Here is a 24,962-nt window from a genome sequence, read left to right as displayed (position 1 = left end):
CAAGTGAAGAATAGTGTCTCCTCTGGAGTCTGACTTCAGTTTGCCCTATGAGGCTCTGGAGATTATGTGGCAAATCAGTCCCTTCTGGTGACATTCAGACTGATGTATCATCTTACCATGCCCACCCATCATTGCCTTTGCACTGCTAGAAAGAAACATTGTGGTGCAGGAGGCGGGGGAATGGGGGAAGAGGGTATATAACTGAGTTAGAGGTCTGGCCATGGGTAAGGCAGCATTCATGGGAAAGTGTAGCCATAAGGCAGTGGTGGTATTTCCCACACAGCTGGGATATAAGTGCCCTAGCCTGGTGTTATTTAAGGAACCCAGTTTCCAAGGGTTTTTTAGAACCCCAGTATCTCAAATATATACAAATAAATATGAAAGATATACACACACACACACACACACACACACACACACATACGTACACACACACAGATGAGGAAAAAAGCTGACTAAAACAGACAGGAGGAAGGGAGACTATCTCGGGATACTGTCTCCAACGATTTTCCAGCTGGCTGTGGAGATAAGATAGTTGCCTAAGATGACCATGGCTTTAATATCCAAATGCATGTTCCGTGTGCTTATCTTACTTACCAGGGTATGTAAACAAGCCAGAGTGCTGTTTAAGACTCAACTTGTGAGTCATTTTTGTTGGGAGTGTTTCAGTCAAGCTCAGTAGAACCACGTGTTGGTCTGCAGCTTGGTAAGAAAGTGCTGGGATGTCTACTCAGTGTCTGCCTCTCTAATAGCAAAGAGCCAGAGTCACAGGTGTACCTTCATAGCAGGTCCTGCAATCAAAGATGGGTCTGCGATCTACAACATTTTGACATTGCAGCGAAATGACATCTGCAAATGTATCAAGCCACATTCGTAGCTCTCCTGGGGTTCTTGAGGCCTTGTAGGCCATGGGTTAAGCGTACTTGGACTGCAGATATAGGTGATAAACTGTTAGTCCTGTCTGATGGGCTCAGCTGTGGCTCAGCACCAGCTATCAGTTGTCATAAGCATGAATATTTTAGCTAGCACGTACAGTTCTTACCACATGCCAGTCATACCACATGTCAACTATTGTTTTGGGCACAACACAGATATTAGCTATTAATTTCATTTTTAGAACACTACAAGGAAAACATATTATTATTCTTATTTCTGAGCTAGAAAATTAGAACCAGAAAGTTTTAGAATTACCCAGCTTTTTCACATTAATTAAATTAATCCTTTGATGGTTTCTTACATGGATACAGTATGTCTTGATTGCTCTTGTGCCCAAACTTGTCATCTCGCTCCTACCCCTGCTAACTTCCCCTCCTCCCTGTAGGGCCCTTTTCCATGTGTGTGTCTTTTTGTTTCGAGACCCTCTGAGTTTTAACCAGGATTGTCCAAGTGACCATGAGCATGGAGCTATCCAATAGAGCCTGGCACGTACACATCTAAAGAGAACAACTCCCCATCCTTCCAAATCCATCAGTAGCCAATAGTTCACAGGGAGGAGTAGGGCCTGAATGACCCCTCCCATCCAAGACTGGCCGTTGACCCAAGTGTTCTAGGGATGGAACAGGGACAGTCCCTTAGCTTCAGAGCCGTGCTTTTTCCTAATCCAGCTGCCGCCGCCACCAGATGAACCCTACTAGATTAGATCTTTCATAGCAGTTAAAAACACAGTCTGTATAGGCTGTCTATACCATGAATTTTACCTTTTATCTCTCCTCAAATGCTTTTACTGCGTTTTCACTTGTCCCAGAAGATAGAGCTCAGCTATTCTCACCCCATGTTTCAGATGGGATGCTTTGGTGAATAAGCATCTTGCCTGATATTGCAGAAATAAGCAATCGGTGCAGCAAGTACTGCCTGGGAACATTCATGTGCTATTATTTAAGAGGACAATAGGTAAATATGTACTTCTGCCTCAAAAGCTGGGTTTCTTAGGCAGGACCACTGCCCTAGACCCACCGGGACATGTGATTAAGATATACACACCTCAGCCTCCTCTGCAGGCCCTCTGCAGCACAGCTCAACAGCGATGGAGCCCAGCTCCTTGCTGTTAGGATGTGTGCCATTGTCTTAGAACAGATGTCCTGGGTTTGTCTGTTGGGACCATAACTGTCCCATATTAGGGGACCTTAGGAAGAAATCAGAGGCCAAAGCATAGGAATCTGAGAAAGGAAGAACACAGTTTCCACATTTAAGGAAGAGGCTATGGGGTGTTTGCTCCCTCAATTCTCAGAGCATCATCAATGGACAGCGTTCCTCTGCCTCTGATTTCTGAAAGGAAACCCTGAGCTGTGTGTGATGAGGCTGAGAGCAAAGATTCCAGAGATTGGCACTGCTCACTGTGGTAGCCAGGAGGCACGTGCAACTATTGAAATTAGATTAAGATTAAATGTAATGAACATCATAGACCATTGGTCTACAGGTAAGATATACGTGCTGTGTAAGTCAGAGTTATTTTAAGGAACAGAACCGTTATACATACATACATACATACATACATACATACATACATACATACATACGAGGAAGGGTGTGGGAAGTTATTAGTCTAGACTACAGGATGAAGTTCAGGCAGTCCAACAAGTGCTGCCCCATATTGAAGATGCCGAGAAGCCAGTAGTTGTTCAGTCCGTAAGGCTTGATGTCTGATGGGTCCCAATCTGAAGCTAAAGGCCTAGAAGATTCCTGGAGAGCTGCTGATCTTCAGTCTATGTTGGATTCCTAGAGAAACGGGTCCTAACACTGGTGAAGGATAGAAGAACTCACTGGTGAAAGTGCAGCGAGCAGGCAAAGAGCAAAGCTTCCTTCTTCCATGTCCTTTTGTCTGGCTTCAGCTGATTGATGGCACCAAGATTTAGAGTGAGTCTCCCTCCTTCAAATAATCTGATAGAGAAGCTTCTCACAGGAGTGAGTGGCCCAACAGCTCGAGTTTCAGTTAATTCCAGGCACAGTCAAGCTGACAGCCAGGATGAGCTGTCACTGGTGTGGCAGCAATAGGCTAAAATTTAAATTTCCTTTTCATTAATTTTGAATTGCATTCGCTGAATGAGGCTAATGACAATCTTGCTAGATTAAAGGACAGCGTGAGAGTGTGGTATGTGTGCAGGGTTCAGGCCACTGCTGGTCTCGGGGATTTCTTGTACAAGCCCCGGTCTTACGGACTTTAAGCCACTAGTTAAAAATAGTAGGTTGGGAGTTTATGGTTCTGCTATAAATTTTCTTAAAATATTTATTTATTTATTTATTTATTTATTTATTTATTTATTTTAGACAGAGTCTTGTGTATCACAGGCTGACCTCAAGCTCATTAGTAGCTGAGAATGACCTTCAGTTGCTTTTCCTGAGTCCTAGTGCTAGAATCACAAGAGTGTGCTTCCACGTCTAGTTTGTGAGGTGCTGGGCAGTGAACCCAGGGCTTTGGTAACACACTCTACCCACCGAGATACATCTTTTATGGTCTCTAGGTTCAGATATTCTTTCATTTACTTTTTAATGTGTGGCTAGGGATGGAACCCAGGTACTCTACCACTGAGCTGTGCCCTCACCTCCTTTTTTTTGTCACTGATTATTTGAGGAAAGGTCTTACTCAATTACCCAGGCAGACTTAGATTCATAATCCTCCTGCCTCAGCCTCCTGAGCAGCTGGGTTTGAGGCTCCTTCTACCAGGCCTAGCTCCACTTCATTGCTCAGGAGACCTGCAGCTTCAAAACAAGTCACTAAATTTGTTAAGACTCGTTTTTCTAGGAACTGGAATTTAATGACTATTAACGCTACCTCTGTAGGCATTTTGTGACAATTAAATGATAGGTGCAATTAAATCCAAGAAACACATGTAACCCTCTGAAACGGGTACTGAAAAGTTTATATTGTTAGTTCTTTTTCCTCCAAAACACACTTTAGGATGACTCAGCAGCACCCCTCTCCTAGTGCCAGCCAATGTGTGGGTTTGCTTTGTGTAGAAATGCCCCCCTTCCCCCCCCCCCTCCGTGGCCTCATCTTTCCCCAAGAAGCAGGAGGCCATATGTAAATCAGGGAATTAAAGAAAGTAGCTTTGTGCCCTTGATTTTTCATGGGCCTCTCAGACACCGCAGCAAGGTAGAAAAAACGATAGCTGTTATTGCAAGCACAACTTCTGGTGCTCCTTGTAACACAGCGCAGGTGCCTTTTCCATCCTTCCCCACAGAGCCCTACGCCTGAGATATGGCTTTGAAAGATGAAGAAAGCTGGTCGCCTCTTTGCTGATCCACAATCATGCATTTGAAGTCTGCCAGAACATTTAGTAGTCTTTGGGGGGAGACAATGATCTAAACCATCCATGAATTTTTAAGCCTCAGAGTCATAGACTGAGTTACAGGTATAATTCGCTAACTCCTTTGGTCATGCCTCTAAAGCCTGGTTCAAGATAATGGATTTATTTTTCCTTCTGAGGATGGCAAGTCAAGCTATTGAGTAAGTTCGGTGTTTAATCTGGCAGACAGCATTGTTCTTTAGAACAGATCTTTATAAAAGCTCAACTCAGCCACTTGCCAGCGTCTGATCTGGGCCCTGGCACTGCCCAGGTTGTTTAGAACTGAAAGTGTGCACGCCCTTCTCTGTGGAAAACACAGTCTATGCTGTCTGCTACTGGTGAGTGACTCAGGAAGGCACAGTTACCACTGGGTAAGCATCAATTTGGGAGCACTCTGAAGCTCCTTAACCCTGCTCTTCCCATACACCATCTGAAGGTGCTTGTAGTGATACTGGTGACCGGAGCAGACCACTGGGCATAAGCCAACATGCTGACACCTCTATATGCTTCATATTTTTGAAACCTCACAACCCTCAGAGAATAAGCCCCCATTACAGCCCATTTCACAGATGAGAACACTGACGTTCATGGCCGTTATCAATTGCTGAAGCTCATGCCATGGATAAATAGAAGTTTCCACTTCTTTCATCTAGGTTCTAAGAAAGCAAAGACTTGAACCCAGGTGTTGCAGACTGCCCTGATTATCTGTCCTTGCAAGAAGGGTAGTGAACACAGTCAGAGGATTTGCATGGTGCTTTTTATCTGAAGGAACAAGGCCTCCTTTCCCTGCTCAAGCTGGTGTGTGTGTGTGTGTGTGTGTGTGTGTGTGTGTGTGTGTGTGTGTGTGTGTGTTGGTCTGACCCTGGGGAAGCAAAAGAGTACAAGCATGGAATAAAGCCAAGGCAGAGGCATCAGTCAGAGATGATGTGCCAAGACTGGTCAGTCTTAGGAAGACAAGGGAGACCAGGACAAATGGTCCAGGGGATTAGTGCCTAGGCAAGAAACATAAATGAGATAACAGAATAAGATCATAGCTACAAGTTAGGGGTCAAGGGCTAAGTTCTACCTTGGGCCCAAGTGTGTGGCAGAGGTAGGATTGCGACTGGAAGCCCCTGGCAGAAGCCATTACCACTAGACAGCTGTAGGCTATGAGATGGTCCTTGTTGGAGGTTCTTGATGAAGAAGAATATGATTAAGAATGGTCCTCAAGGAATAGCTGCTTCCTGCAGGAGGTGCTTAGAGCAGCAAGACCTGAGACCAGTAGGAAAGGAGTACAGGTACATAGAGTCTGGGAAAGAGAAAGTGACTTCTACACTAAGCCTTTCCTTCATTCGGTGTATGTGGTTTGAGTGCCTGATCTGTGAATTACCACTATCTGAATGAGAACACAGGCTATAAACAGTCTACTGAAGTCATAGGCTGGCTTACCTAATCTTGCCTCATTGTCCTCATCTTTAAATTGTAATGTCAAGGATGGCTGTGGGAAATGAGTTAGTTCCTATTAAGAATTTAGAACAGTGCCCAGCACCCTGCAAGTGTCCATAGGACATCTGTGGCTGTTGGCATCAGTAGGGACAACTGCCTGTGAGTGCTGCTAAGGATGTGCTACTGAGCTAAAGTGAGCCTGGACCTTCTCTGCCTGTATCTAGGAGAGCTGACAGTAACTGTTCAAATGAGCAATGTAGAATTGCAGGTGGTAAGTATGGGACTGAAGAGGAATGTTGGGGTAGATGGGCGATCAGAGAGAGTATCAGGAAAAAGAGATGCAATAAGGGGATTCATGTGAGGGGTATGTAGAGCAGCGTGTGCAAAGGCCCTATGGTAGAAGGATACGGGAAGTATGACCTAAAGGGAGGCCTTGTGGTTGGATGGAGCACAGTCATAAGCCTGGTAGGGAAAGCAAGAGCAGGATTGGTCTGAGCTGTTTGAGGCTATTTTAAAGACATAGACCTCCAAGGGCCATGGACTAGCCCTTAAAATATCATGCCAAGAAGGGAGCCAGGTGACACCATCTGATCTACACTTTGACAAGATGGCCATAACAGTTTTATGAGCATTGTGTGGCTTCAAGACGTCCTAGGAGGCAGTCCAGAGTACAGTGTTCATGATCTAGATGGTAAAGTTCAAAAAGAGGAAGACTAGGAGAAGAAATGGGCAGTGGTTTGCAGTAACACGGGCAGTGGGTCCTAGAGCCCGAGGAAGATTGGCTTGTGAAATACTAGCGCTGAGTGAGACTTGCGGCTTCCTAACTGCTGACTTGTGCCCACATCAGCACAAAGTGCTTGTGTGGTGGGCCTAGTTCCAAGGAGAAATCTGAAGGCTTCCTTCTCGTCACAGCCACAGCACATTATGTCATTTGTACCCTTGGACAGGCCTCATCTCCCTACCTGGAGAAGGGGCAGCCCAGTGGTCCATAATGTGAAGCCAGAGGCAGGGCTGGGGGTAAATTTTTTCAGCGTTGCTGACAAACTAGAGAAGTTGCAAACAACAGTTTCAGAGTCTGCAGCAACCACTGGCACATCTCACTTTCCCAGGAATGTCTGAAATGCTTTTTAATCCTTATAATGCAAAACAGTTCCATATTGCCCCTGAGGTGGAACGTTTTCTTCTGTTCTGTGTAACCAGGCTATCTGTTCTCTAGCCCAGTTTCTTTATTTAAATACTGAAGCAAAACCTCTTTAACCAGTTGGCACCGTTTGAGGGGCCACACCTCAGACATGCTCAGGAAACGTCTGGCCCTGATTCTTTTTTTTTTTATTAATTTCTGTGTTAGTTACTTGTCACATTGTTGTGACAAAAGCAACTTAAAGAAGAAAGGCTTTGTCTCACCTCATAGTTCCAGAAGAGAGCCCAGCATGTCAGAGACATCATGGCAAGTGGACATTATGCTAGCTGAGGCCTTCCTCATGCTAGCTGACCACATTGCATCCACAGTCAGGAAGCAGGGACAGGTGGATATGGGTGTTCGGGAATACTGTTTGGAGTTGAACATTTGAAAACCTAGAACTCACTTGAATCCTAACCAGTGGCCCCAGGGTCACCATGGGATGGGCCTGGGAACTACTTCAGGATTGTCATTATACTGGCTTACAAACTCTAGTTTGCAAGCATGACCAGCGGTCAGGGTCTGCGCCATATGTTTCCAAGTTCTTGGCCTCTTCCTCAAGAATGAAATAAAAGTCCACACAGATTATAAGGTAGCAAGGTAATTATTCAAAAGCAAAGCCACAGAACAGACTAGAAAGAATGAATATTCCAGGTGTGGTAGTGCACGCCTTTAATCCCAGCATTTGGGAGGCAGAGGCAAGTGGATTTCCGTGAGTTTGAGGCCAGTCTAGTCTCTACAGAGTGAGTTCCAGTACCTCCAGGGCTCTTACACGGAGAAACCCTGGCTTGAAAAACCAAGGAAAGGAAAAGAAAGAATAAGTGAGGATACTCAAGAACCTGATTATTGTTTGGAGCTTCTCTTTCTGGGACTCAAAAGATAGAGGTATTAGGGTGGTTTTCTATTTTGAGTAACAACTTTGCATTATATAATGTTCGCTCCCTCCTCATATCCTTTCCCATAAAGCATCTGGTTTGAATCATACGCATGCCCAGTTATGGCTAGGCATGAGGTAGCAATTAGGGAACCCTTCACTCGAGGACCCCATTGCCCTTATTAGCACACCCCCAAACCTAATCAGGCTGGATGGATCCTTTGCCCACAGTTCCCAGTTTGTGTTTCACCATGTGTTTGAATAAAAACTGGATGTGATCAAGGCATTTGCTATGGGAGTGACTTTATTCCCATTGTCTGAAGCAGGTGTGTGGTGCTATGCACGTGGGGAACCCAAGCTGCCAGCAGGTTGCTAGGGGCTGGGTTTGGAGACAGGTGTGAGTATAGCCCAAGCCAGGTTGCTAAGTTAGATGAGAAGGTGAAGAGGGCTGTCAGCAGCTCTATCCCCTAGTATCCAATAAAAGAATGGTTTTTTCAGTAGTCCTGCCCCACAGTCCAGAATTAAAATCTCATTGGCCTGACTTCGATCACTTAACAATTCTTAAATTGACCTCCATGGCCAGAAGAAATTAATCACATGCCCAGCCCAGGACTAGGCGGAGATGTCAACCTTTCATTACTGTGAGAGATGGAGGGTACTGCTAGTTACGTTTTGGTTGGTATGATATAACATCATGACCAAAAGCATCCTATGGAAACAAGGGTTTATCTTGGCTTACAGTCCCAGAGGGATCGAGTTCATCAGGTGAGAAGGCATGGTGAGCAAGGGACCCATCCAACCTCATTGTACGCACGCCAATAAGGGCAAAAGCATCCTCAGCTGAAGAGCCCCCTAATTACCATATTATGTCTAGACATACATGGGCATGCACAGGATTAAAATCGGAGACATTAAGGGAAAACCGTAGCAGCCGAAGCAGGGAACTGGCTGAGCCCATTTTTATCCATATAATGGTAGTAGGGTTGGAGAGACAGGAAGTGAGGTAAAACTAAGCCCTTAAAGCCCACCCCAGTGACATTATTTCTCCTCCTGAAGGTTCCATAACCTCCCCCAAATAGCACTACTAACTGGGGATCTAGTGTCCAAATACTGTGGGAGACATTCCTTATTCTCACAGCACAAAAGTTCCAAAAGGAAACTGGGTCATGTATTTAGAGGAAAAGGTAAAACCGGTGGTTTTTAATTTACTGTATCGTCCTCCCCTCTGCGACTATCCTTTTAAACTGATCCCATCTTCTCAAAGCCCTACGATCTGAACTGGACATCAAGTGCTTATCATGTATGACAAAAGCACTGGATTGAGAGAGATGATCCTAAACGGATCTTAATATAGGCTTCCAGAATGTTTGCTAGGATGGACTGGATAGAGCCAACCTTCTCAGATTCACTAACGTGACATGCTTGCAGATGTGCTTTCACCTGAGGTGACTTCTTGTCATGAAGCTGAGTTATCTTGTTGGCATTTTAGGCCCTGAAGTCATCCCTACTGAAATGCACACACACACACACACACACACACACACACACACACACACACACATGAGAAAGGGGGAAGGGGACAGAGGGGAATAAGGGAGGGAGAATGCCAGGTGACAATAGAGAGAATAAAAGCCATGGGGATCTGTTCTTGACTTTCATTTCCAGGTCATTTTCCTGGTATACAGGAGAGTAGGGGATAGTCTCAGAGCAAGTGAGAAAGGAAAATAGAATCCAGAGAGATGGGCTAGAATCCAGTCCAGAGTGGCCAGTGTACCTCTGCCACAGGCTACACCTGATCTTGCTGGCATTCTCTGGGTCCAGGGAAGTTTTTTCAGTGTTTTGGTGTTTGCTAACTATTCGGGAGGCACGTATATAGCCTCTTCGGGGGTACAGACAGTCAACTCAGCCAAAAGTAAGTAACCGTGGCTGCTGACGAGAGAGAAAGGGTTGCTGGCTTTTCTCACTTGATCTCCAAAGGAGCGACACTAGAAAAGTTGATTCAACAACAACAACAAAATATTTTGGCACCCTCCCTTTTCCTATAAAAATGAGCCAGCCCTAAAGACAAGCCATCAACTGTCTCAAAGCTTGCACAGCCCCAACCTTCCCATGGTCACCGCAGCATCGCCTGCACTCACTCTGGTGTTAGTACCAAGCTTTACCCATCTGTCCACCCCTCCTTTTCCTTAGCGCTAGTTCCTCCAAGAACTATGGCATTCTGATGTGATTCAAACCGGGGTCCAGCTTTAAGGAGTGCGTTCCTCTTTCTCCCTGTGTGGAGGGGTGTCTGTGTATGTACATGTGTGGGTGGATGTGCTAGAGACTGACATGGGGTGTCTTCTTCCATTGCTCCACCTTATTTTTTGAGACAGAGTTGCTCACTGAACCTGGTGCTCATCCATTCAATGAGGCTGGCTGGCTGGTGGGCTCCTAAGATCCTCCTGTCTCTGATGCCACACCTCCACCACCACCAGTGCTGAGGTTGCAGGTGTGTACAAACACACCTGGCTCTTATCTTGGTACTAGGACTCTGAATCCAGATGCTCATGCCTGCATAACAAGCATTTCACTGATTAAACCATTCCCCAGCCCTTTGGAGAATGTGTTTCTCCTGTAAATAACCAATCACTCACTTTATCCTCCTGGGTAGTCCAAGGATCCACTTGCATTATATTAATATGGATGTCTGTCTCTTATGGAAGCTCTGGACATCATCTAAAATACACAACTAGAATCTCTCAGGGATCTGGTGGGAAAACAGATCTTAGCCTGTGCTCCAGAGACCTCAGAGATCCACTGAGTTTAAGGACTACCAAGTCCTAGAAACTCAAAGCATCATTCACCATCCAGCTGAATGGCCCTACTTACTAGTTCATCTGGAATTAGAACTTCCATCTTCGCTATAGTGCCCAGAATCCAGCATCCTGTTGAGTAAAAAGGAAAGAAGAAGAAGAAGAAGAAGAAGAAGAAGAAGAAAGAAGAAGAAGAAGAAGAAGAAGAAGAAGAAGAAGAAGAGAAGAAGAAGAAGAAGAAGAAGAAGAAGAAGAAGAAGAAGAAGAAGAAGAAGAAGAAGAAGAAGAAGAAGAAGAAGAAGAAGCAGCAGCAAGTGGGGAAGGTGGGAGTGTCTCAGAACTTCTGAATGTGGGCTGGGGTAATGACTCAATTAACAAAGGTCGTACTACACAAACATAAAGACCTGTTTTGAATCCCAAAGAGCCATGTACAGCAGAGTGTAGCGGCATGTAGCTATGATCCCAGCAGTAGGAAAGTGGAGACAGGAGCCTGGACATTCCTGGCCAATTAGTCTACCCAATCAGCAAGCTCCTGATTTGGTGAGACATGCTGTATAAACTTAGAGGGAAGCCACTGGACACTGACCTCCAGCTATCACATGGATGTCCATGGACACAGAAACTCATAAACACAGACACATACGTACCAAAAATCAAAACCGTCTAAACGTGTCCAACTTCAAGTCACTCTTGGTATAGTAAATAGCACCTCAGTGAGTAAAGAAAGGGGATTCATTGTGTGTCACATGTGAGTGACATGTTTCTTAAATACCATATATGGAATAATTATATGTGAGTAGTAACATGCCAGGAACATTTGATGATTCTGAAAACACCAAATGAGCGCAACAGAAAAGGTGGACAGCATGCGCTCTAAGCCTGTACCAGAGTTCTGTGTGGCTCTAGGAACAAACTGAAAGTCAAAAATACATGAGGTGAGAGGTTCACAAGAGTTGAGAACTGGTTTGTATGGGATGGGTTTATGGAGGGATGAGGTTTAGGGAGATCTCAGCTTGTCAAGTGTTTAAAAGCACAAGGGCCTAATTTCTATCCCCCAAACCCACATTAAAAGGGGAGGGCAGTCATGGTGGCATGTACTTATTCCCAATGCTGGAGAGGCATACATAGGGGAGCCCCTTGGCTCATGGGCTACCTAACACAGCCTACTTCCTGAGCTCCAGGTCAGTAAGAAACCTAGTCTCAAAAAAAAAAAAAAAAAAAAAAAAAAAAAAAAATCAGATGGCACCTGAACAGTGACACCTGAGATTGTCCTCTCACCCCCCAAATGTTTGTTCACACATGTGCATGCACACCTGCATACACAGACCGCCACGCTACTACCACACCGCCCACCAGATGGAGGGGTAAACTCTCTTTACTGGAGAGACACCGTCTTCCACCAACACGGGCCTGGTAGGAGCAATGTGGCCTAGATCAGGGGCCTGTCAATGGGAGGGCAAGTTTGAAGTCGCCTTGGGTTATCACTACTGGGTGCTACTGGCTTCTAGTGGGTGGAGGCTGGGGATGTTTCCAGACATCTTATGGTGCACAGACCAACAGCCCCACGTCTGCTGGCGCCATAAGAAATGCCAAGACAGACTAGACTAGCTATAAGGAATTGCACTGAAAATCTTCAGCCCTCCTCTAAGTCATTCTGGACCAGCCCAGAGGATGGTGTAAAGTGATGTGAAGCAGCCTCCCAGGTAGGAGGGGCAAGAGCCCCGTTTCCTTTTTCATCTGCTCCAGCAGGAACACACACTTGGCTTGAGCTTAGCATGCATCTCCTTGGTATCTCCTCCTCTCCAGCTCTATGCTCCATGCCCTCAGGCCTGCAGCTTACTGGCCAAAGGTAAATCCAGCCATATGAGGCCACAGGGAGGCATGAGGAGATACACCTGTAACCCTTTTATTGCTCATCTGGCACCTGGCAGCTTCAATATTGGAAGGTCAGTATTTTATTTAGGCACCCCAGGTGCCCACCTCCTGCCACCTTGCTTTAATATGTTTAACAGGAGAAGGGAAGTTGAATGGAATTTAGGAGCCGTTATAACAGAAAAGGCTAGAAGGCAAGTGCCAGGATTAGTGAGTGTGTGTGAGGTTCGGCCATCTGGAGATGCCAGTGACTCTGACCTGTGTGAACTCTCACACCAGGCAGCCCTGATGGCTGGGGGGGGGGGCGGGGTTTGGAATTCTCTTTAGCTCTGAGAGATGAGCTCTTTCTCACCAGATCTGTTTTCCTATCTTGCCTGAGCTAGACGAGGTGACCAGAGCCCATGGCCTAATTATGCCCCCACCAGCCTCCCAGCAAAAGTGACTACCACCTCATAGCACACTACCAACAACAGCTGCACCATCGGCAGGGAGTCAAAGGCATCACTTTCGACTGCTGCTGCTGCTGCCGCTGCCGCTGCTGCCGCCGCTGCCGCCGCTGCCGCCACCACCGCTGCTGCCCTCCAGCTCCCCTTAGCATCACTCAGTTATCCCTGAGTCACTCAGCACCTGAGATAAGCAAGACTTCTGCCACCAGAGTATCACTGAGTTTGATGCTTTTTCTCTTTGGGGGAGTTTAGAACTTCCCAGGAAGAAGATGGCTTCTGCTCTCTTTTCTGTCTCCGTACACTGTTTGTTGTAGGGGTGATTTGGTGACTAGGCATCTGTGTGACACACTTCGGTCTGCCTGTATCAGATGGAGCACATGAGGCAAGAGGACATATTTTATTCCAGCTGTCTTCTGGCCCCTAGAACTTCTGGGAAATAATTTAAGGACTCAAAGAATGTCAGCCCCACCCACCCCCATTGTCTTCCACAGCTAAGCTCAGGGGGCCGCTCCAGAGCATTCCTTAAAGACATTATTTGTTTTCAACCTGGTCCCTAGTCTCATGTATCTCCTTTGCAGAAATGACCTAAGTGGCTACACCCTCCCACACAGCATCCTCCCTCCCCACATCTATTCTAAGGGACTAGCTTTCTAGCACGCCATGCTGCCTTAGCAGCCCTGCTCTATCTGTTTTCCAAACCAAAATGTAGCCTGAGCTGCTTTCCGAAGGGGAAAAACTAGACAGAATGAAAAGGTGTCTCATGGAATTGTGGTGTTGAGTTGTTTCATTTTCATTTAGTCAACAAATATTTACTAAGTGCCTACCGTGTGTCAGGCACCCTGCTGCTGGCCAAGCACACATTGATGGATAAGGCTGTGGGTTAGGGCCCCCGTGGGAAATTGCTGCCACACTCAAGAGGCAATTAAGGCAAGCTAGAAGCAGCCTCTGGATGGCAAATCTAGTCCCAAGTAGAAAACTCCAGCCACTCTGTAGTCTCGTAGGAAGGAACCAGGCCAGTAAAGCCTGAGCCTCTGGTCTTTCATATCTCATCCTCTCCCATTGATCAAACTTACCTGAGAGCCAGAGGGCAAGGGAAACCTCTCAAAGTGCAGCTGAGAACCGGTTTAAAGTCTGACAGGGCTGTGCAAACACAGAGAGAAGCAGATTGTGGTAAGTGCAAAGAGAGAAGTGAGCCAGATTAAAGAAGAAAATGTTAGGGTTCAGCACACACAGAGAATGGTCAGGCTAGCGTTCTGAAACGCAAGGGACAGGGGAGAGGAGAGGAGAGGGTGGTTACAAATAACATGTGCGAAGACCCTGGGGAAGAGAGCATCCCTAGTCCCGGGAGCTCAAAGGAGCCCAGAGTGGTAAGAGACATGGGAAGATGCAGCTTTGTTTGAAATTGTAAACTGCATCTCATTGCCCATTCAAACGTAGCCTCCTGGTACTCCTGGTTTTCCTCTGGCAGTGGCACTGCCCTGCTCCTGTTTTCTTTAGTCAGGTGCATTAAAATGGAAGGAGTCAGATGACTCACAGGGAAGGCTGTGAAAGCATATTTAGGACCATACGGAACCAGTGATCAAAAATAGCACGCATGCTGGGTGAGGGAGAAGTTGCTATTTAAAGTGGAAACGAGAATAAAAACAACTATCTATGAACTCCTTCTGTGGGTATTTGTATTGATAAAGTTGACCCCTTTTTAGGGCAGCTTTCCACGCTGGTTAGATCTGGATTTCACACACAGTTTATTCCCATTTTATCCCAAATACCACCTTAGCCAAAGAGCTGACATAAGCCGGACTAGAGCAAAAGCCTCCCTTCAGATGAGCAAGCAGTAAGCTTTAAAAGCATGGCTACACAGAAGTGTGATTCACACAGCCCCATTGTTTATCGTCTTCTCTTGCTCAAACAAGCTGGTATTGGCTGCGGACAGCCAGCTCCAAGGGCTTTGGGCCTGTCTATTTGTTTTTAAGGAGAAAGATTAAAGAGTTGGCATTTTCCCTGTATATAAGTGTTGCCATAGTTACAAGGCTTCATCCATCTTTCAGAGTTCTGCATCTTTCTGCTTGTCTTAGTTTCTTGTTGCTATGGTTTAGAAAGAGAAAGAAAGAAAGAAAGAAAGAAAGAAAGAAAAAATTACCCTGACAAAAGCAACTTAAGGGAGAAAGTTTTTATTTTGGCTCAAGGTGCAGCCTGTCGTGGTGGAGAAGTCAGACCCGCAAGAGTTTGAAGGGACATTACATCCACTGTTAGGAAGAGCGCGCAGTGGTTGCACGTATGCGAGCACTCAGCTTGCTTTCTCTGCTCTTACAGTCTCTTTTTTAACAACTTAGCATGAGATTCTCACGTCGCCATCCTCCCTGAGTTCCTGATTCTTTCCACTCCCACACTCTTGTCCACAGCCTTGCTTCTGTACATCCCCAAGGCAACCAAGATCTGCTGTCATAAATGGAGCTAACAGCTGGCAGGCCTTCTAAGTGGGACACTGTGTTAACTTCTACTGTATAATTATCCCGGTTGATTTTTGTAGTAATGCCATGAAGCATATGTACACAGAACAGTCCTGCAAGAATCGTCCAGCCCCAAATGTCAATAGAGATGGGGTTCGGAACCCTGCCGTAGGCTGGGTGAGGTAGTGCATACCTTTAAACCCTAGCACGCAGGAGACAGATAGGTGGATCTGAGTGTAAGAGCAGCTTGGTTTACATAGCATGCCCCAGGCTAGAAAGGGCTGTATAATAAGATTCTCCAAAGCCAAGATCCTGCCACAAAATTACCTTTCGTGGGGAGGTTATATTGTGAAAAGTGCTCCTGTTTCCTTTTAAAGGTAATATGGCGTTATAACACTAAGTAGGCTTTTTAAAGAAGCTCAGGCTTTCCCTTTCTCTCTTCAGTCCTGTAGTTTCATATGGAAAGCGAGCCACAGTAGCTATCCTTTGGGTTTTGAAGGACTGAGTTTATTAAGAAGACATCAAATAGGAATAAAAGAAGAAAACAGCAAGTGACAGAAAGACGGTAGGGCTTCAGATGAGCCACTTTGTCACAGACTGAGTGGGGAAGCCCCGGGGACCCACAGTGCCAGCTGGATCAGAGTGTCTTCTCTTGGGTGAAGTGTCTGATTAGCCATTCCCACCATAGGCATTTGTATACCATGGGGCGAACAGTAGCCGAGTGTTGCTTTGGGAGGGATTTGCCTCCCAGCTGTATTCAAAGACACAAGGCTTTCAAGCTAACAGTTCACCCTCCTGTTCTCAAGCCTGTAGTGTGTTTGTCCTTGGACTGTTTTTTCTGGTCTCCTTTTCCTTCTCACAAGGCTGCAGAGGACAGCACATCCTGGACAAGGGGGTCTTGGCGGACACTGTTTTATACCAGTAGCCACTGTGGGTGTGGATCTGGCAAGTGCGTGCCCTGATAAATCTATCATAAGTGACCTTAGACCAGGCTAGCCCTTTCTGCAGCTCTTCCACCACCTCGCTGTTAGCAGACCATGAGCTCTTCTACCCACAGTAGCAGAGCTGCTGCTGTGAAAAGGAGAAAAGGGAACTTCTATACTCCTCTAAAACACGAGAGGATTATCTCCCTGCTTGGCCTCGGCTGTTATTCCATTCTACCACCCCGATGCTCTTTCCAGTTTAGTCAGTGCCTACGGCCCTCCTCTGGAAAGGGAACTCAGCTAAGATGGGCAGCCGAGCAGGATGTGGGGGCACAACCTGTAGTCCTAGCACTCAGGAAGCTGAAACAGGAGGATTATGTTTGAGGCTATCCTGGGCTACATGATGAGCCCCTGTCTTGATTTAAAAGAAGGAAGAAGGTGGTGGAACAGCTGAGAGAAAACCACTTGTCCTGAATTGTGTCCCAGAGCAGCATAGCAAGCAGAGAGTAATGGTGGAAGGCACCATAGGAGGAAGAAGAGGAGTAGCTCCCAGTCGGGCGCTTGGTACCCTCATGCCTGGGAGTTAGTTACCGAAGCCTTCATTCATCTTAACCAGCATCGAACAGGCCCTGGTTGCTCTGTCTGAGTCACTCTCAGCCTCCCATCGACTTGGATGGCTCTTTCAGAAAATAAGAATAACATTATTTACTACTCTTGAGTTCTGATGAGGCTAGAGGTAGAAAGCTATGGTGGGACAGCTAGGGGCTGGAGACTTCCTGGGGAGCAAGCCTTGCAGCTTTGCAGCCAGCCTGCCTCCTGTTCACTATCTGCTCCATGGGCAAGGATGCCAGCCCACCTGCTCCCGCCACCATACCCTTCCTTGCCTGCTGCCGTGTCTTCCCTGCCATGGAGGACTGTATTTCCTGAAACCGTGAGCCAAAATGCACCCTCCTTTAAGTCGCTTTTGTCTGTGTTTACTTTATCATAGTAATGACAAAGTAGCTTAAGAGACCAGACATTGCATCTGTTCATTTACTTCCGCTGCCCCGGCATCTGCAGCAATGACACACACACACAGCAGGCGTTTAATGCAACTGGCCCTTGGTGGCATTCATAAACTACTTGTTAATTGAATGATCTCTCTTTTACAGAGGCATGGATGGGCTTAGAGAGGCTGAGAAATCGGCCCATAGTCACATGACGAGAAAGAGGCATCTTTAGCAGCCACAGTAAACTTCATCGTGCATTGCTTCACTAATAGCAGTGACCCCATGGCTCCTCCAGACTAGTTGCAGAGACACCGGGCCTCTTCTCAGAGTTCAGAGTGATGAAGTTGAAGAGTAGGTGGACTTAGAATGTTTTGAGATTCCTACAAGATCTGAAACTGCCTGGTGTCTCATGCCTCCCCATGGACCCAGATATGTTTAGTTGTTTAAAAAAAAAAAAAAAGTCCTAAAATAAAACATCACCCAAGACTCGGATGAGTGAGTAGAGAGCAAACCTTGCAGCTATCTTGGAAGTGACAGACCTGGTCCCAAACAAATATGCTTGTCCTCTTCAGGGTCAACATTGAAGAAAGCTCTTCCTGTTCTCTTAGGAGGTAGGTCAAGGTGAAAGGGATAGGCCTCCAACTGTTTTACATACAATTTTATTATTTTTCCTAATAACAAAAATTATGTTTATAAATATATATGTATTATAAGTTAAAATGGTCCCATAATCTCCTTCCCTAACCTACTATTGCACTGTCACTTGTTTTTAGGCATGCACTGACAGATATATAACTAAAAAACTTGAAAGGTCCTAACATTTTATAATTTGTGGGTTTCTTCAAAGCAGCCTATACTTTGTCTGTCTTTGTCTGTTGATGCACAGGCTCTAAGTCATCTGAAGCTGTTCAGCATTTCATTGTTCCTAGATCTTTTCTTTAAATTTTATTTATTTTTATTTTATGCATATGAGTGTTTTGCCAACATGTGTGTCAGTGTACTGTGTGCATGCAGTATGCAACGATTCCAGAGGAGGGTGTCAGATCCCCCCGGAACTGGAGTCTTAGAAGGTCAGAAGCCACCAAGTAGCTGCTACAAATAGAACCTAGGTCCTCTGCAAGAGCAGCCCATGCTCTTACCTCTGAGCCATCTCTCTAGTCCCTGACCCTAGTTCTTTTAACCCATCCCATATTACTGGACTTCTCCCCCCCCCAACCCCCAGCTTTTCACTGCCTCAATTTATGCTGAAATATACTTCTGACTTGTGTTTGCATGCTTACAAAAATGTTTCCATGCTATAAATTCCTAGAAGTGGGACTGCTGAGCTTAGGCATATATATGCCTTATGTGTTTGTATGACTATAAGATAACCAAGCCATCCTTCTAGATACTGTATAAGTTGCTCACCATTGAAAAAGTAGGAGCTCAAAGTTGGGTGCTTGATGGAAACAATCCTTTCTTCGGGATCGGAGCTTCCAGAGCTGAGTGGACTAGTATTTTCGGATTCTATGCTCTCGGCAGGGAAGAGCTCAGATAGCCCTGCTGGAGGCAGATCAAGTCCCCCTCCCTGCCAGATCTCTAAATCCATTGTGGGGTACCAGCCATCTGAACTGTTTCCAGGGAACTAGGTTGCCATCAACTCCGCTGAGTCCATTCTCGGTGGATTGGTGCAGGGACCACATTTAGTGACAGGAGCGAGGGAATTAAGTCATCAGCCCTCACCAGCCAGGATCTGTCAGGAGAGGTGACACAAACTGTCCTGGAAAGCCTGCCTTCCGACTACAGCCCCTGGGTTTGCCAGCTGTAGAATCTTTGTACCTTGCCTGGTGCCAGCAAGGCAGAGTAGCCTAATAGGCAGTTTGCCCAGCTCTGAAATCCAAAGGTCACCCACAAGTACGGAAGCTGGGTCAGACCCTGGATGTCTTTTCATACCTACATGATTTGGAAGTGGTGGTTTGGATGGCTGAGGGCGTAAGACTCGCCTGGAGACCATGTGGAAGCTCAGTTGCTTGAGTGGCACTCCCAGAAATTCTGACTGTAGCTTTGGGACCAGGCCCCACAGCCCATATGCGTATGCACCCCTGTGCTGCTGACACTGACCAGTGAGCTATACGTGTATACAGTGGAGGAGCAAAATGCAGGTACCACACCTACATGAGATGCACTGATAAGTTTGGACTGATGTAAAACAATGAAGTAATGCTTCTTATACTTTCTCCCCTCCACTTACAAACATCTCACCCAAAAGTTTTTGTGTCTTCTCTCCCTCGTGGCTACTGTCTCACCTTTCTCTCTTGTCAAGACAGACTCTGCCACCTGCCTTTTGCTGGGGTCTGGTGCCTTCAGTAGGAATCCATACGAGCCTGGAGGAGGGTAGGGTCCCTGGCTTAGAAACACCATATAATAGAGGTCCCTACCTGTCCATGAGGAGAAGCCATGAGTAACTCTGATAAAGAAAAGAATTCAGGAGAGCAAGCCAGGCTCGGCGGGGGGAGGAATGAGTTTGGGGACTCATTCATGGGTGTTTGGCAGCAAGAGTGAACTGCTTTGCAAGCTAGGTGCTTTTCCACCACCCTGGGGAGCCCAGCATGCTGTAAACACACAACACATGGAATTGCACAAATACAAAGCAAAGATGTAACTAAGGTAGAGTCTAGTCAACTGACAGGGTGGGGCTACAGGGACTGCAGGGGAGGACACACGACAGAGACATGCAAGCCCCTCAGCCATCATGTTCAGGAGCATTGATTTGAGAATCAAAAGTTGTGACAAAAAAAAATAATAAAAAAAAGAATGATTTAACAAAATAGGTAATGCGGTCTGATAGCTGGACCCTGCTTCCTGTTTTCTCTGTGTCCAGATTGCAGATGCAGTACAACCAGCCATCCCCCTGCGTGTCTTCACACACCTCCCTCGCCTGTTGCCCTGTCTTCACTTCCATCATAGATGACATTCCCTTGAACTGCAAGCTGAGAGATAAACCTTTTCTCTCTTTTTTTTTTTTTTTTTTTTTTTTTTTTTTAACCTTTTCTCTCTTAAGTTGCTTCTTGTCAGGTGTTTTGTCATGGGACAAGAAAAGCGACAAACACACCTGTGTTTGAGAGGGCCTGTAAAAATTCCCCAACTTTCTTGCTTTCACAAAACAAACAAGCAAACAAACAAACAGTGACAATGACAAAAACCTCTCTCTTTTCAACTTAATCCAGAGAGGGGATGCCATCAAACGGCTTCCTTAACTCACAGCTGTTTCCAAGGTGAGGCTTTAAGGAGGGAGAAGAAAGATTTGATGGCCTGGGGAACTCTGCAGGAGGGACGTCGCTCCTACCTGGGAGCATCCGTTTATTCTGTCTGTGCAGCAGTTGAACCCAGCCAAGGCCAAGTTGCTCCAGGAAGCCAGGCAAGCGGCACAGGCTGCTGTTGGGAACTAGAAGGGGAAGATGTTTCTGTGACCCAGTCTGACATCCGTATGCTGTTCTAGGAACCCAGTCCTGGCTTTGTTGCACCTCAGTAGAAGTAGAGTGCTGGGTGGTGGCCGCTTCATATCTATCAACAAGAAAAGGGAAGAGCACGTGCCTGCTCCAGGTCTCCCTTTCTGTGCCTCCCTGGCTCCCTAACCAGAAGTATGGGGATTTTATATGCCCAGAGAAAGCACCTCGGTTAGTCACCCGACTGTGGAGCGTCTCAGAAGTGGTACTTAGCATTGTTTCATGCTCCTGCTTGTGCATTTCCAAATGTAGCCTATGGGACCATCAGGATAGCTTAGCTGGCAAAGGTAACTGCTGGTAACCTGAGTTTAGTCTCTAGAAACCACACGGTAGAAGGAGGGAATCCGCTCTTGCAAGTTGTCCTCTGACCTTCACATTCTTATACACTCACACACTACATACATTCGTTCATACATGCATACCTACATATGCAAACATGCATACATACATACATACATACATACATACATACATACATAAATGTAAAAATAATTAAAAAACAAAACTCGCTGTGGTCCACGGAACAACACTATTAACATCTTCTAGGAGATTGTTAGAAATTCCGAATCTTGGATCCACCTTAGACTTAGTGGACCTGGACCTGGTTTTAAAGAAGGTCTCTGGATGACTGGCATGGCAGCTGAAGGTATAAAATGGACTGTCTTAGAAGATCAGGAGACCAGTTTAGTTCCCGCCTCCATCATTGACTCCCACCCCGCACCCATGACCTTGGGGAGCACGCACATCTTTTTCTATTTTTAGTTTGTAGCCTGTCAAGTGGAAGTACATTATACTGCTGGCATCTCCTGAATCACAGTATGTTATGTGCTCTCGAAAGAAGGAGCTGCGTAAAAACGTAACGTTTTTCCTGTAGTTATACTTGTATTTTATAAAAGTTTAACACATCTGAAAAAATTCAGAGTAAGCCAGGCATGGTGGCACATGCCTGTAATCACAGCACTCAGGGAGGCAGAGGCAGGCAGGCAGATTGAGGCCAGCTTGGTCTACAAAGTGAGTCCGGGACAGCCAAGGCTACACAGAGAAACCTTGTCTCAAAATACTAAAAAATAAAGGAATAAAAAACTTCAGAGCTATGACTTCCCTGTATCTGCCTCTCGTCTGCACCCCACTCACTTGCTAGCTCATCCAAACTGTTTCTAATTGGCCCATCTCCTTCCTTCTACCCACCAGTCTCTTCTAAAATACACCACCCAGTCCTGTGCATTGTATCCCTGAGCCCATCTTTCAGCCAGCCTGGTAAAATAGCTTCACCATGCACACAGTCGTGAGTGACACTATCATCTCTAGCTCCTGAGAAGTGAGATCACAGAAGCAAAGACCCAAAGCTTACAAGGGGACATCATGTGCTGTCTCTTAAGTCTCTAAACTGCTTTGCTCCAGGCATCTTCCCTCCTTTGTCAAGCTGGCCTTACATAAGAAAGAAATTCATATGCCTAAAGGGGAAGGCAATAGGGCAGGCAGGTAGATATAGTAAATGTGAGTTTGGCCAAGGCTCAGACTACCAATGACGAACGCTTCTGAGCATGCCAACTTAAAGCAAAAAGAGAGAATGGGGATATAGTCCAATGGATGAGAAGTTCTTAGCTTGTATAAAACTCTGGCTTTCATCCCCAGCACAGCAAGAAGTGTATTGGCTGCCTGAAGGCATGTGACCGAAAGATTCCATTGAAAAAGTGTGTGTTGAGAAGAGTCCTCCAATTTACATTTAAAACAGTAATAACTAAATCCCTGCCTTTTGGGGGTAGGGTTATGAACAGAAATATGCAGGCTGCACATTGAAACTGGGAGAATTATTATATTCATGCTGCCGTGTCCACAGTGAATGAAGATCAACCCAGCATCCAAAAGTTGCCGTGTGCCTCAGCCCGCTGCACCCCTTCTCAACACCTAACAGCCCAGATCCATTTGAAGTTATGATTAGTTCTACAGAAATGGAACCATACTGTGTATTCTTTTATATCTGGCCTCACTGACGTCACTGTATTTGTGAGATTGCCCCCATGCCATGTGTAACAATAACTTGTGTTTAGCCATGAAACTGTACAGTAGTATAAAGGATCATTTTCATCAATGCTATTCCTACCAACTTAGTGGGGGGGGGCGTTAGCGAATGTCTACTCCTTTCTTTGCCATCTACCATCTCCTTGCTGAATGCTAGTGCCCAGGCCACATTCTCTCTCGTGGTTCCACTACTGAAAAGCAGACACATAGAAAACTTCTGGAGTAGCTGCTGAGTGACCCTGAGCAGATTCTCCCAGTTCTTCATTACCCACTTGGGGAAAAATGGAGATATGACAACATGTGTAAAAATTCCTTAAAATAACAAATATGGGGTGAGGGCAAGGAAGAAGACTTAGCATACATATGATCTTAATACACCAGCAATGTTTGATGTTCTCTGCAGTAAGCCAGTCGATGCCTTTACCCTTAGATTGTCTAGTTGCAGCCATTTTACAGAAGATATCTATTTTTTTTTACATTTATATATTATTTTTTATTTAGTTAATTTATTCAGATTACAACTCAATTGTTATCCCATCACTTCTATCCTCCCATTCCTCCTTCCCTCCCACGTTCACTCTATTCCCCTCCCCTAGGTCTATGACTGAGGAGAACCTTCTCCCCCACTGTATGATCATAGGCTATCAACTCTCATCTTGGTAGCCTGCTTATTCTTTCTCTGAGTGCCATCAGGCCTCCTCACCAAGGGGAGCTGGTGAAATATGGGGCACCAGAGTTCATGTAAGAGTCAGTCCTTGCTCTCCCCACATAACTGTGGAGAATGTCCTGTCCATTGGGTAGATCAGAGTAGGGGTTCGATGTTAACTGCTTGTATCGTCCTCGGTTAGTGCAATAGTTTGAGCAGACCCCCCTGGGCCCCGATCCATCCATCACCATGTTCTTCTTGTAGGTTTCTAGGACCCTCTGGGTCCTTCTAGTTCCCCATCTCCTATATATCTCTTACCTAGAGTCTCAGTAGGATGTCCTCACATCTATCCCAATCTCCTGGTAAGTGAAGACTTTCGTGGGACATGTCTTTTGAGCTAGTGCCCAATTATAAGTGAGTATATACCATGTGAGTCTTTCTGCTTCTGGGTTAACTCACTCAGTATGTTCATTTCTAGTTCCTTCCATTTGTCCACAAATTTCAGGATTTCCTTATTTTTAATACCTGAGTAGTATTCCATAGTGTATATGTACTGTTTGTGTGTTTTGTGGTGTGTCTATGCCTTAGCACATAGAAATCAGAAGACGACTATAGGAGTTGATTCTCTCCTTCCACCATGTTGGTCTCGGGGATCAGGCTCAGCGACAACTGCCTTTACCCAGGGAGCCAGCCATCTCACCAGCCCCCAAATCCTTACTGAGAAGGCAGGAAGCTAAGAAGTAAAATCCAAAGACAGCGCCCTTCACCATGCCCCTGGCTTTACCTCAGAGGTCTTTACTAATACCACCTGCAGGCACACAAGGAACACTTCCTTGGACTCCTGTCTCTGTCCACAGTCTCATTTTGCTCCTCTCTTCCTTGCATAGAATCCTCCAGGTGCATGGCCCTTCCGCCACTTCTTAGAACACAAAAACTTTCTCTGTCACAAAGTGTTCTTGTTCCTCCTGCCTGGAACACTTTTCCTCACCCTTGGCTTGGCTGTCTCTTCATCCTTTAGGTCTCACTCTAATTGTTACTAACATGGTTCTTGGGCAGCACCATCAGGATTAATACAGAATGCTGCCATCTACCTTAGTGCCTCCTGTTTCCTTTTGGGGATTGTTCCCAGTCCTAGTTCCATTGCTTTGTTGTCTTGGTTATAGCCTTTCTTGTACATTGTAATATGCTGGTAGGGTGTCACCCCAAAACTTCCTGTTCACAGTGGAATATGCTGGTAGGGTGTTACCGCAAAGCCTCTTTTCACACTTGTACATAAAGTGCCTGAAAATGTTGGGGTTAGGTTAATGTCTTTGAAGAAACTACATGGATCTCCAAGCCCTTGGCTCCCTGGTCTCTATCACTGGACGCCTTTGAGCTCCTCTTGTTGTCTGAGCCAACGCTCCCGTGTGCTCTACTTGTCAATACCATGTCTGGACAGCAGTGAGATGTCACTGTAAGACCAAAGCAGATTCCTAAGACAGTCTCTAATTGGTTAGAAGGCTTTGTGCACTCTTCAATTAGCAATAGACACTGTAACAACACAGCCAGAATCCTTCAAGTAGTCCTGCCTAAAAT

General features: G+C 45.9%; 1 protein-coding gene across 4 annotated transcripts in view; it reads left to right on the top strand.

Annotated features, from left to right (window-relative positions):
- Positions 1 to 24,962, top strand: part of Prickle2 (prickle planar cell polarity protein 2) — a 353,881-nt gene that overhangs the window by 319,959 nt on the left and 8,960 nt on the right. The gene's annotated exons all lie outside the window — the stretch shown is intronic.

The sequence above is a fragment of the Acomys russatus genome, chromosome 13 (genome assembly GCF_903995435.1).
Source record: "Acomys russatus chromosome 13, mAcoRus1.1, whole genome shotgun sequence".
NCBI classification, from domain to species: Eukaryota; Metazoa; Chordata; class Mammalia; order Rodentia; family Muridae; genus Acomys; species Acomys russatus.
This window is presented reverse-complemented; position numbering and strand designations above follow the sequence as displayed.